At 47.8% G+C, this 14,431-nt stretch overlaps 1 long non-coding RNA gene across 1 annotated transcript; it reads right to left on the bottom strand.

Annotated features, from left to right (window-relative positions):
* Positions 1-6,013: 6,013 nt before the first annotated feature.
* On the bottom strand, positions 6,014-7,324 carry LOC112876840. Its single transcript, XR_003225377.1, has 4 exons — positions 7,164-7,324; positions 6,864-7,020; positions 6,384-6,774; positions 6,014-6,284 (listed from the first exon to the last, which is right to left on the bottom strand). It is a non-coding gene; the product is annotated as an uncharacterized LOC112876840 (long non-coding RNA).
* Positions 7,325-14,431: the final 7,107 nt, after the last annotated feature.

The following is a 14,431-nucleotide window of genomic DNA, read 5'->3' as shown; positions in this document are numbered from 1 at the left end:
AGCCGCCCCGGGCCTCGGCCGCCGGGATTAGGCCGGCGCCGAGCCCCTTTCCCCCCCTCCTCTATTTCCTGCGGCAGGAGGAAGAAGAAGGGGTGGTTTTGCACTTAACCCCCCACCCTTGCTCTCATTTCTAAATAAGGACCCCCCCTCTCTCTAATAGCTCCCTTTCGCAAAAGAAACCCTGCCCATCCTATTAATCCAAATTGAGTCCCTCCGTTACATAAAAACCCAACCATGTCCGACACCCTTTAGCATGCCCCGATTAATTCTAGGGTTCGCAAATAAACCCTTACCCCCTTTAGATAATTACGAACAAGTCCCTGAACCCCCGTTTAAGCCCTGAAACCACCTTTAGCGCGTCATTTTATGTGCGAAACGACCTCCGATTGACCCGAAACTTTACCACTCCGTTTCTAGCATAGTTCTAAGCACGCTATACAGAAATTACCCAAAAATATTGCCCCTACCTTCGTAACTAAATTATTTCCGATTCAAGCCTATCGGTAAAAGCTTTTAGTTCGTTCGCTTGATCGTGTGCCTGTTTGTTTGCGTCTTAGGAGACGGAGTGAACGAGGAAGGTCCCGACTGCTATCAAGTGAACGAGGACCAGTTCTGCGACCCCGAACCCGAAGGACAGTGCTTCGATCAGGACTTCCCGCAAGGATTTGACGATGGCAAGTTCAATTCCGCCCTTTGATGCATGTTTCTGTCCTAGTTTTTATAAACACAACCCAGAGGCCTGTTTTATAAAATTGCATGGTTTTGTGTGCTGAAAACATGGTAGGATAGCCACCCCTACTTGTGATAACCATACCTTGACCACCTGGTTTTGCAACGAAAGTGTGTGTACGTGCGGGAAGGGATAAAGTGTCGTTTTGAAAAGTGAGTTAGACGGGATGGATGGCATTTCTGTGTGAATTGCCGTTGGTGTGCTCGTACCTGTGTGGTTGAGCGTGGAAGGGAGATATCCATCTTGTCACCCCTAAGGACCGAGTTGATGTGTCGTCTCACCTAGCTTCCTGTCGTGCAAACCACTTGACCGTTGTATGGGCAACGGCTTGGCCTAACCCCACTAGTTAGTCTGATAGCCATCAGGAGAGCTGGGAGCAACGGGTGATCAAGGAGACGGGATAAGCTCTGTGTGACTTATGCCCCGGTTAAACCTCGGTGTTAGGTCGAATGACCCCTTGATAGATCCCGTGATGGCTAGCCAGGTCTAGCTAAGGTGGGTAAGGGCTTTGATGGGATCTGCACCGGCACTCAGGTGTTCGTGTTGTGGTACCCCACCTGTGGGTAAAGTTGCACACCTCTACAGAGTTAAAATATATTCGAATAGCCGTGCCCACGGTATTGGGCAAGTTACGGTGTGGTCACATAACTAGTGTTTCTCTTTGGGAATGGTTGAGCTGGTGTGAGTTGTTTGGAAAATATCCGGCAGTTGTGCCGTGTGCTACGGCGGACGGGGAGTCCGGTAGCGGTTTGGAATTTGGGTCCGTGTGGATCAGCATCGTGTGCCCTTTGGTACTGGAAAACTTGTTTTGAAAAGTGCTTTTTAAACGAACCCCTGCATATAATTGTGTTTCCGCAAATGAACCATAACTTTATCCTTGGATTATCCTGTGCATTTAATCCTGTTATGTCCCCCTCCGTGGGTGTGGTTGGACTTGCTGAGTACGTTCGTACTCATCCCGTTCTTACTTTTACAGTGGAAGACCCCGACTACATCCCCGAAGACGTCGAGTAGGGTTCCATCCTGCACCCAGTCTTGCCTGTGGGTGAGGTCACCGTTGGAGTTCCGCATGGCGCCAGACTCTGATGATTCTCTTTTCGTAGCTAGTGTAGTAGTGTGGGTCCTAGTTGTAATCCTCGCGATAGTGGCGCTTCATTGCCCATTACCGCGTAGAGTTGTACGGTGAAGTACCATCTGATGTAATAAAAGTGTTATCAGCCTCCTGGGACTGATAAATCGACACTTTTAAGTCTTCCCTGATGGCAGGTCGTTCTTGAGTAGCCAAGTCTCTTGAGTCCTTTCCTATTTCAGCATGTCGAGCTCCCTCCGCAGATAGCAGTTCTTCATCTTCTCGTCGGAGATGCGCTTTTCCAGGGCAGCAAGCTCTTGGTGACCACTCACAACTGCTTTCAGCCTCTCTGATTTCTTCTGAGAGTGAGTGATCACATTCTGCATAAAGGAGGGGATTAAGACAAGCAACTCGACAATGTACACAAGCAGAAAAGTACTCAGGTCTTACCATGGCAAAATCATACAGTTCCTTGTAGGCCTTCTTGAAGGTCTTTATGTTGCCGGCCGTCAGCATTGGATAATCCACCAGATCAGCGGTGATGACATCCTGGTACCCGGGCCCGGCCTTCAGCAGTTCACCAGGACTCCCTGAGGTCCCTGCGGCTTCCTCAGGCGGCGGTTGCTAGGCACCTGCAAGGCAAGATGCGATCAACACATTGTATCAGGGGCTAAGAAGCTAACCGTGGGTAGTCAGACACTTACCTGTGCCATCTGCGGGAGCACATCAGGGGCCTCGACTTGTTCCACACCGCCAGCCCCAGCTTCAGCTTGTTGTGGCTCAGCGGGTGGCGGCAGGTCGGGCAACGTTGTGTCTGCCCCGGCGGCTGGTTCTTGGGGTGTGGGCTCTTCCAGGGCCGATGGCTTGGGGGCTGGAGTACCTACCGCCGGCTTCGGCCTGTGCTTCATGGCGCCCGCAGACCTAAGGAAGCAGAATCAGTCTCATCATCATACAAGTTGACATGAATAGAATGTTGACTATGCAACAAGAGGCAAACTTACAGCATCGACTTCTTCATGATGGCTTTCTTCACCCGCATAACCCATTGCGGGGTCCCCGTTGTCGGCGGCGGGGTCACACTAGCTGATGGCGAGGTGCCCGCCACGGCACTAGTAACTGCCACAGAAGCTGCCAGATCTGTTTCCATCTCTTGGCGTCCGGGCTGGGGTGGACAAGCTGGAGGATTGCAAACGAAAAATGTTAGCATGCAACAATATTGGTGTATGACAACAAGGCAGCATGTTCGTACCTGGAGGACTCGACTTCTTGCGCCTTTCATTTGCGCACGACTCGGCAACCCTACGGGACCGCGGGTAGGGCGTCGGTCAACTCCACGGACGGTCCGGGGGAGTTGCCTCTGCCCGCCTCCTCCTCGGCTTCTTTCTCCGCCAAGGGGCTTTCGCCTTCCGTGGACTTACTGCCGGGCATAGCCTCGGCTACTCGAGCCCTCTTGGCTTCGGCCGCGGCGCTGGGGAGGAGGTGGTCCGACTGAGGGATGTCGGGTTGCGGCGGGTAGCTCCGATACAACTCTATGTGCCCTACAGAAGGTTTTCAGTTAGTAGCGGCGGAACAGAGTTTGTTTTCAACAAAAAGTAGTCGAATACTCACCGGTCTTGTAGGACTTTGCACGGAGAACAGTCCTGGGATGTAGGGGACTTCATCCACGTCCAACAGCACTCACTTGACTCGGAGGAGTGCAGCTTCGTCTGACAGCTCCTCTGCGCACATGCGAGACAGATCTTCAGCGCCCGTGTACTCGAAGCCAAGACGGTGGTGTTGTTGGATTGGTTGGACTTGGCGTTTGAAGAAAGAAAACATGATGGATGTGCCGGTCACTCCCATCAGCTTATGCGCTGCTATGGTGTCTAACAGCTGCTCCACTTGATCCATGTCCCCCCTGGAAAGCTCGATGTTCCACTCCGGCCTCACAACGGGTGAACTGTTTGACTTTTCTGGGAGTTGGGGGGCATGATTTTCGATATAAAACCAATGGTTTTTCCACCTGGGAATGTTGGAGGGGAATTTGTATGCAAGGTACTTGTCGCCGGCTTGTTGTCTAAGTTGGATGCCGGCGCCCTCTACAACGGAAGGATTCTTGGAGGTAGGTTGTGGTTGACGCGGAAGAGGAAGCGGAAAAGATCCCAATGGGGTTCGATTTCAAGGAAGGCTTCATAGAAATGGACAAAAATCGAGATGTGGCAAATGGAGTTCGGGTTAAGGTGATGGAACTCAAGCCCGTAATAGTAAAGGAGGCCACGGAAAAAAGAACAAGAGGGGAGGGCCAGACCCCGTTCGGCAAAATGGTAAAATGTGACGATTTCGTCAACATTTTCCATGGGGAAAGGGGCAGGGAGATCTGGGGATTGGGATTTCTTTAGGAGGATGAAGGTGGAGCGCGGCTCTATTTGGGGATTTTGGCGGCTCTTGGCAGATTGCAGATTGAAAGCACAGTTTTTACTAGGAGTTACCGCGGGGTTAAATAACCAGCGGCCGGAAACAGTTCTACTGTTTTGAAGTTGAAGAGTCGTTTCACGGAATATTTGGAAGTTGAGAGGTCATTTGGTGGATTGTTTAGATAAAATATTCGTTTAACCATTTTTTCAAGGTTAATTGTCCCGAAAAAAGGGGTTTTCTGAATTCCAGATCTAACTTCTATCATTTGTATAATCACCTCAATTCTTTACCATATTGACAAGTTTACACTACATGCCACGATTTTTGGATCCTTATTTCCAAACCTGAGAGATTTGGATTCAAGGCTCGGGGGCTGCGGGATACGTGGCATCGACTACTTATTTTTTCAAATTTATTTGAAAAAGTAAGTAAGGAAGATTCAAGACTAATGCGACCCTTAGCTTGATTCTCCGATCCAACCTAAGGCTCGGGGGCTACTCCATATGGAGTGCAATTTTTCAATCGCACACCATATCTAAAATATAATTCGGGGCATAAGCACTCATAGCTTCGATGCAGCCAAGTGAGTACTCGAAGAAGGACTTCAAGACGGAGCTCCAAAAGAAGCTGAATACTACTTCGAAGGTACTCGATAAGCCTGCAGTACTCAGCTACGAAGAGCTCGGGGGCTTGTCAGACCTGGGGCCATGGGACTGTGTACATAACGCAGTTTAAAGAGGTTTAAGAGATTAAGTCCATCTTATCTCTTATTTATCTCATTTATCTCTTATTTATCCTGTTTAAATAAGAGATAAAACTAGTCGATACAGAGGGAATCTACTGGAGATATTTTCTGGTACGGTTTCTTGGCTAGTATTGGTCAGGATTCATGTAACCCTGACCTCCCGGATATATAAGGGAGGACAGGGACCCTCTGAAAACAAGATCTCCAGATCATTCTACACCCAAGACAATACAAACCACCATACAGGACGTAGGGTATTACGTGCCTCACGGCCCGAACCTATCTAGGTTTTGTGTTCCTTGCACCTTCGAGTTCCTGATCTTGATGTCTCCTCACCTAAACTTACCACCTTGGGCATATCCCTCGGTGGGCAGTCGGTAAAACACCAACAAACCCCATTCAAGAAAGTCACAACCAAGCAAGGAAGGAAGCACCCTCAACGAGCAAAGCCCTTGATGTCCTGAACATTGAAGTGTCGCCGCAGCATGCCATCTCACTACAGGAAAATAGCGTAATTTCATCGGCCAAAAACTGTCGAAAATAGCCTTAAAACTATCGAAAATAGCTATTTTCATCGGCCAGCCGATGAAATTAGACCGACAGAATAAAATCGACGAAAATAAGCGTAATTTCGTCGGCAACCGACGAAAATAAAACTGTTTTCGTCGGCTGGACAGGCCGACGAAAATGATGGTAGTATTTTCGTTGGCTACACAGGCCGATGAAAATGACCGCACATATTTTCGTCGGCCGGTGTAGCCGATGAAATTAATTATAGATATTTTCATCCGCTTTGAAGCCGACAAAAATACTGGACACGCTACAGTATTTTCGTCGGCCAGGTGGCCGACAAAAATACTGGGATCTAAAAAAATAGCATCGCGCTCAGGCTGAACAGATGTCGCGCTCACACTGAACAGATGTCGCGCTCTGAATTTCCATGGACCATGGATGCAGATGCAGGCAGTGCAGCAGGCTGCCTAGGCTGAATAGATGTCGTGCTCACACATGAGGTGTCGGATGAAGAGCTCATTTTTGTACAGCAGTAGGGGTTGGCTTCAGACGTGAGAGTTTTCGACGAGAAACATGGAATGGAATTGTGGAACCTCCTCAAGAGGTGATTTATAGTGTTACTACAATTCAATAAAAATAACAGCTACAAGACACAGCATATTACATATAGATTATTGAGAGGCTACATATTTTACAAATATAGATCACTGCATCTTAAATCTAACTTACTATTCTCTGACAGTACCTCGAGCCTTGCTGCAGGCGTAGGATGTGGGGCACATATTTGGACTACAAGTCGGTCCCATAGTCGACTTCACAGCTTTAAGATGGTCCTGGTTCAGCGGACAAGAATACGGATGAGGTGCTGTCATGATTTCAAGATAACTCAAGTCACGTCTAGTGCTATCTACACAGGCATAAACAGTGCTTACCTAAAATGAGAGGCGATGCGCTGAATGTGTTATCGGTATCGTTCATTGCAGAACCACTGTTTGACTCTCCCATAAGTATGGAAATGAGGGAATTGACTTCAATATTAATTTCCTACCACCTTTCCGGTTCGGGGAAATACTGAGCGCATTATGTGGCGGCGAGACTCGTTTTCCGTTGGGTGAAGTAGTCTTGACACGGTTGTTAGGAGAATCAGCTTCTTTTAGAATATCTGGCATCCCCTCATCGATAGCACTACCACCAACCTTGGATGATTTACAAGACTGCAATGTTGCAGTAGCTTTTGAAGTAGATGAACGGGAGTTCCCACTGCGAGCTTTGGAAGGTCTTGGTGGCTTTGCACTTGAGAAATTTGGCAGTTTAAGCAGAGAACTGGAAGAGATTACTCAGTTACTACTTAATAGAATGCAGAAGCAAAGATATGAAGCTTGTTCAAGGAAATGATTATGTAATAAGCAAACCTGGAAAGATCAAAAGGAGGTGTTATTGGAACAAGATCAAGGAGGGGATGATCTTCGTTCTGTACATTTGCCTTTTGTTGATCATTCTCCTTCTCTTTTCCACAATTCTCTGTTTGTTCACCTTCTTGTTTGATTTCTTCAGTGAGTTCACTGTCAGCTGATGCAGCACGTGACGACAAAACATTAATATTCAGAATATTTCTTGAGACAGCTTGACTTTAGATAGTTGTGCAAATCATTCACAGTATTTCTTGAGACAGCAAGAGAATCATAGGCTGGAACAGACTATTTTAACCCTACCTACATAGTTGTGCAAATCATGAAGAAAGCCATAAGAGGGTAAAGCCGCTTTATCAGGTAATTGCAACTTATAAATTGGCCCCAGATCACCGAAAGAAGCTACTGCCCCAGATGTCAAGCACACCAGTACACATCACCAAAAAATTAACAGGCGGCACGAGGCACCACATGGGGATCAGATCAGGAACAGCACTTGGCAATTTGGGTACAGTTCACTTTTTCCATAGCACAACCTTTCAACCAGACCATTACACAATCATCTCAATAACAAAGGAGAAAGCACCAAGTAAAAAGAAGGGCAGAGAATAGCTACTTAGCTAGGTATCACCAGTGCTCTTCCAAGAAGAGGAACCGATGAGTCCATCCGCAATTAGCAGGTGAACGAGTTGCAGGAGCAGTCGATTGGCACATGCAGGTTACATCCCCAGAGCTTACTTGGAGGGTTCGTCGCGGCGGGGCGGCGAGCGGCGGGCGGCGGGGCGGAGTGCATGGCGGGCGGGGCTGCGGGCGGGGGCGCGGCCGCGCGGGCGCGCGCGGGGCGGCCGGCGAGGCGGCGAGCGGCGGCTGGTGGGGCGGAGGGTGCGGCGGGCTGCGGGCGCGGGTACGCGCGGGGCGGCGGGCGCGTGCGGGGCGGCGGGCAGCGCAGGAGGCAGGGGAGAGTGAAAGGGGAGCGAGGAATTGATGGGTGGCGACGGGCGGCGGCGGCTCAATTAAGATAAGGTCAATTTCGTCGGCAGGATGGGCCGACAAAAATACGTCTAGTTTCGTTGGCTTAGGTCAAACCGATGAAACTACTTAACAGATAACATAAACATAATACAAGTACAATTTTGTCGCCAACTGGGCTGACGAAAATAGAGTTACTTTCGTCGGTCTGGGTCAGACTGATGAAAGTAGGTCATCGGCCGACGAAAATAATGTATAATTTTGTCGGCCCTCCAAAGCCGATGAAATTATATATTTATTTTCGTTGGTTTGCCGTGGACCGACGAAAATAAATTTGGCCAACACAAATGAACTGTTTTTGGTGTAGTGTGTGGTGGCTGGGGGTGGGTGTAAGAAATATGGCTTCATTAGGCTATAATTGTAATTTTGATGATTGTGTGATAATATAGTCAATGGAACTAACAAGTTTACGAGCTCAAAATTTGTAGAATTTCTAGTTCCCATGGATGAAGTCCAATCCATAATCAAGGTGTCCAAATTGCTATCAAGGTGTCTAAGTTGAAGTGAAAAACTAGAGATGGGGTATCTAATTGACCGCAGTGACATTTTGGACAAGTGTTAGCAGAAATCAACCAATTGGTTAAACCGACGCCATGAAATTTGAACTGACCGGTGCATTGAAAATTGCAACAGTAATCAAGTGTGGAAAAGTCAATACCACTGGTTAAACCGATGCTATGAACAGTTAGCGTGCTTCAATATCAGATTGCTCTGGTGATATGCACAGAAGCTCCTGAAGGGTTTGGGCAAAAGTGCCTTAAGCACCGGTTGAACTAATGGTCAAAAAGAATGTGTCGATGCATTTGTACTTCAATGTTTCAGAATAATTTTTGGAGTTGGAGATGGCTGCTTGAGTAAAAGTCATCAGCACCAGTTGAACTGACGGTGTGTTAGTTGAAGGCATCAGTGTAATGACACAAGCAAAAGAAGACGTTGCAAAAAGGAGATCAACAACTAGCATGCAACTTCAGAGTGACCGGTTAAACCAACGCATGTGACCGGTTTAACCGACACTTTAAGCTTTTCAGGGAAAAATATGCAACGGCTAGGAGTGGATCTCTAGCCTTTATAAGGCCTCACCCTGGGTCATTTGAGGCTGCTGGAGTTTGTGTGAAGCACCCATACTCTGAAGAAGTTCTCCATTCCATCCAAAGAGCTCATTGATCAAATCCTTAGGCTTTAGCACAAGCTTTGTGAGTGATAGTGCTAGGCTAGCTCTAGTTAGAGTGGGAGAGCAAGGTGTAGATGTCTTGTGTTGGTTCTTGAGTGAACCTCAGCTATAATCTCGGTGTGCTGGCCCCTTGGAGTCTTCGTGCTCATCAGCAAGTCTTCGACCCTCTGGCTTGGTGTGGTGCGGTGACGACGGCTTTGTGCGGGGGATGAGGAGACCCCTTCTTTCGTGGAAAGCTCCATAGTGAAGGCGACATCAAGGTGACCGGGGGCTTGGCGTGAGTCTTAGTGGCCGAACCTTTGTGGAAAGTCAAGGGGAGTCCCGGAACAGACTTGGTGACCGAGAAGCAATACTCTTTGTAAGTGCTTCAACAAAGTGGCTTAGTGCCTACTGATACCATGGGATAAATCCTTATGTCAAGAGTTTGCTTCCTCTCATCACTTCCTTTACGTTTTTGGATTTCATACTTATAACTTGTGTGCCTTTACTTTCTTTAGTGTAGTATCATGCCAGAATTGGCTATAGGTTGCAAAACTTATTTTGGGATGAGGGTTTCACACTAGATGAACCATAGTTGCACATCTAGATAGCATGTTCTAGATTATATTTTGTGCAAACTAGTTTGAGCCATAGGCCTAGGTTTTTAAGTTACCTAATTCACCCTCTCCCCCTCTTAGGCTACGAGCACTGATTTCTTTCAGTGGGGCGGGGTGGGGGAGTTGGCCGAACACCTCGGTTTGGCCAAATTGGCATGGGACCCTAGCATGTCTCTGCCAAGCGTATCACCATGGGGGGAGCTTCCAGCAGGTACACCTCTACAAAAGAGAGAGCTGCAATCTAGCCACGGCAGCCATAAGGATGCTTCAGCTGCGTGCCATCCTGCTAGCCACCAGCAAGGTGGCTCTTGACTCCAACAAGGGGAAGTCAGCCTCGGGGGCTTTTAAGCCCACCGAGGACACCAAGGTGATTTTGGTCGACCCTGAAGATGCCGACAAGATGGTGCGGGTCAGCACGTCCCTCACCACAAAATAGAAAAGCGCGCTCATTGACTTCCTTCGCGCCAATGGGGAAATCTTCGCATGGAAGCCTTCTAACATGCTGGGAATCCCGAGGGAGGTCATCGAGCATCAACATGACATATTGCTCAGCGTGAAGCCGGTCAAGCAGCGGCTATGCTGCTTTGATGATGAAAAGTGAAAGGCCATAGGAAGAGATTGTTCGACTCCTTACTGTTGGGTTCATCAAAGAAGTGTTCCACCCTAAGTGGATCGCCAATCCCATCCTCATGCGAAAGAAGAATGGGACATGGAGAATGTGTGTCGACTACATGAGCCTGAACAAGGTGTGTCCAAAGGTGCCTTACCCTTTTCTTCGCATTGATCAGGTGGTCGACTCGACCAAGGGGTGCGAAACCCTATGTTTTCTAGATGCCTACTCAGGCTATCACCAGATCGCGATGAGGGAGTCCGAACAGCTCGCCACCTCCTTCATCACGCAGTTTGGCATGTATCTCTATCTCACCATGCCGTTCAGGCTCAAGAACGCAGGGGCCACGTATCAAAGATGCATGTAGAGATGCCTGGGTGACCTCATTGGAGAGGTCATGGAGGTGTACATGGATGACATCATGGTCAAGTCCCGGAAGGCTGATCAATTGGTCAGCAACCTGGAGGACACGTTTGCTCGTCTTCAAGGTTACAATATCAGGCTTAACCAAGGAAATGTGTTTTCAGGGTGACCAAGGGTTGCTGGGCTTCATCATCTTTAAGCGTGACATCAAAGCCAACCTTGAGAAGATAGCGGCCATCAGGAACCTTGGGCCGATTACAAACCTCAAGGGTGTGTAGAAGCCGATGGGGGTGCCTAGCCTCACTCAGTCGCTTCATCTCACGACTCAGGGTGCGGGGATGCCCATGTACAAGCTCCTCAAGAAATTGGATTAGTTCCAATGGAACGAGGAGGCACAAGAAGCGTTGGACAAGCTGAAGGACTTCCCATCCTCACCCCCAACTCTAGTTTCACCCGGCCCCGATGAGCCTTTGTTGCTCTACATTACCGCGACCACTCAGGTGGTCAGCGCAGCCTTCATGGTAGAGCGGGAGGAGCCTGGGCATGCTCTGATGGTCTAGAGGCCGGTGTACTTCATTAGCGAAGTCCTATCCGAGACCAAGGTCCGCTACCTGCAAATCCAAAAGATGATTTATGCCATCCTCATCACCAAGTGCAAGCTCCTCCACTACTTCGAAAGCCATCCCATGGTGGTTGTGACTTCCGCGCTGCTTGCGGAGATCATCCAAAATCGTGATGCCTCGGTATGAGTGGTGAAGTCAGCATCGGAGCTCATGGGCCATCAGATCTCCTACATCCTGAGGACTGTGATCAAGTCACAAGTCCTTGCCGAATTCATCACTGAGTGGACCGGGTCCAGAGACCACCAGCCCTGAATAACCATGAGTACTGGATGCTATACTTCGACGGATCATTGATGGCGATGAGCGTAAGGGTTGGGGTCGTCCTTGTCTCACCGCGAGGAGATGGCTTGACGTATGCAATCCGCTTGGAGTTCCACGCCGCCAACAACCTGGTAGAATACGAGGCCCTAGTTCATGGCCTGAGGATCGCCTCCAAGCTAGGTGAGGGTAGAGAGGATTCCTGAGGTAGCAGTATAGGTGAGCTAAAGGTTGATCTGTCGGGAAAAATACTCGCTTCGGGCACCGACTTACCCCTAAAATAGTCAGTGACTCCGGCCAACTGCTCTGTGCTATATCCGAACGTGGAGGATTACAAAGGACCTATAGGTTTGTCACAACCTACAGCCTACCTCTAGCAACCCGTGGGATATAAGGCAAATGAAGGATAACCCTTAGCCTAGAAACTACATCTACGCTACTGATTACTACCGCAACCTAACTATGTTTGATATCCCGTAGCAAACTACGGCATTCTGTAGCGACGAACCCACAAGTAAGAGAATTGATCTCACTCGAATATAAGCACTATGCAAGAAATTAAAGGAATCACGAATACTCGCTTACTTTACTCTGAAAGAAGCCATCATCCGTAGAGGTACATGCTTGGAGAAGAGCGCCAACATGCCCGATGATTCCTCGAACTACCCCTCACTCTCCCCTTACACTAAGCACTAGTTAGGCAGTGCTGCACCTTTGCAATGGAGCACTAATTCTACTCTTGAGTGGTGCTTCTCCAAGTGGTGGTGTGTCTCATAATGGAGCCCCCCTCTAGTATTTATAGGCTTGAGTGAGGCAATTCTGGCCAGTAATTCACATGGACGTAGGGGTAACAGACTTAAGGAGAGCACCAGGAGTTGACTTGTGGAAGCTAGAGGCAAGGGGCCCAGGGCTAGTTCGGCCGACCCCTGGCCACCGCCTTCGTCTAGGTGACTGCCTTGTGGGCCCTTATGGTGGTTACAGGTGCGCCATGCTGTATTAAGGTGGTTTTGTGGGCCCATGGATACTTGTGCTTGAACCTAATTTGCCGAAAGTGTGTTGCCTTGGGCTTGAGTTGTGTTTTCTCTCATTTTATGCCCAAATGCACCTGCATATATTTTTAGATTATCTTTTGTGGAATCCGTTAAATGGAGGCTCTATTCTAATGTTAGTCCATGTTTGCATTTTATATTTTACATTTTTATGCAGGAGTTGATGGCACGGATTTGGCACTTAAGAGCCGTCAACACCGATGTTGGGGCCAGACTTGGGTTTCGACCAGAGGATGCTTGATCGGGTGGTCACATCGATCACTTCTGACTGGACCGTGCTGTTTCTCGACTACCTCCGGTGAGGCATCCTCCAGAGATGCATCCCTCACGAACAAGGATAATAGCTACTCCTGGAGATCCACGTCGGCATCTGCAGCCACCATGCGGCGCCGAGGTTGCTAGTAGGCAAAGCCTTTAGGCAAGGCTTCTACTAGCCGATCGCGGACACCCAGTAGATTGTTCGTACCTGCAAGGAGTGCCAGTACTACACACTACAGATGCACCTCCTCGCACAAGAGTTACACACCATCCCCATCACATGGCCTTTCACTCTGGGGCCTCTATTGACGGTCATTAAGTACAACTTTTGACCATCAAATCTTGGATAAAACCTATCTAGCTCAATCACCAAACCTAGTGGTAGGTTTTATTTTGTAGTGATAATTTGTGTGCATGTGTGTTCAGGAAGAAAAGAAGGAGAAAATACAACTCAAATCCAAAGAAACACACTCCCGACCAATCAGAGGCAAGCACACGGATCCAAGGACCCACAACAGGAGTAAACCACCTTGATTCAACATGGATCACCCGTAACTGCCATGAGGGCCCACAAGGCAGTTGTGGCAGAACCAACCTGAATTACACCGGCTCAAGAACGCGAGTCCCCTCCCGAGGGCTCCAACGTGCTTCAAACGGTATAATCCCTTGGCCTGTCGGGTAACGTCCCGATAAACCACCGATACACAGGATCAAATAAGGTTACCTCACACGAAGGTGAGTCCAGAGATACAATCACCATCACCTTTTACATCACAAAGAAAATTACATTACAAGGGTTTCCAAAAGAGGTACGAAGTTTCAAATTCAGAGAAAAGATTACAAACTGTTAAAACTATGGTTTTTAGCAGCGGAAAACATACGCGATGATTAAACACGTCGTTAAGACGGATGTCATGCTAAGCCCGAGCATGACATCGCTCGATATCATCAATGTTGGCCGAGGACGGATCCCATTCCACGGACCAATCTTCTGGGAGAGCATAGTGCCAAGGCAAGGGAAGAGTAGGGTCTTAAAGACATCATCTGCAAAACATATAACTAGCTAGATGTCATGCGAAGCTTGGATGAATAAGGTTATAAAGTTTTGAAAATTAAAACACAGATCAATTGCATATTTAAGGATTCTGACCAGGTGAATTAATTAGACAAGCTGCAAAGGGTATACCTAGCTAATCTCTATAAAACCAGTTAAATTGATCAACTTAAAAGAATTTAAATTACAAAACAAATTTAGGTTTGAAAATTCCACATCAATTCATATTTAATCTATAGAGATTGCATACCAAAAATCAGGATCAACAAAGTTAACATGTAAAAGCTACGAATATTACACTCCCTTATTTTAGATTTAACATAGATTCAAAAATATTTGGTTTCATATCAAACTCACTTAATAAAAGTTGTAGAACTTAAAATCTAGTTTCCAACAAAACTGGTTTTGCTATTTTTGGAATTTTCTACTATTTTTTGTTGATTTTACAAGTCAGCAGCATCACTTCACATGAAATAACAAGCTCTCTTACACAGAGGTCCTCAAACATACTGTTCCTATGGGTCTAGACTTCGCAGAAAACCCCCTGAGCTTGTCTTAAT

This window comes from Panicum hallii, chromosome 9, assembly GCF_002211085.1.
Source record: "Panicum hallii strain FIL2 chromosome 9, PHallii_v3.1, whole genome shotgun sequence".
NCBI classification, from domain to species: Eukaryota; Viridiplantae; Streptophyta; class Magnoliopsida; order Poales; family Poaceae; genus Panicum; species Panicum hallii.
This window is presented reverse-complemented; position numbering and strand designations above follow the sequence as displayed.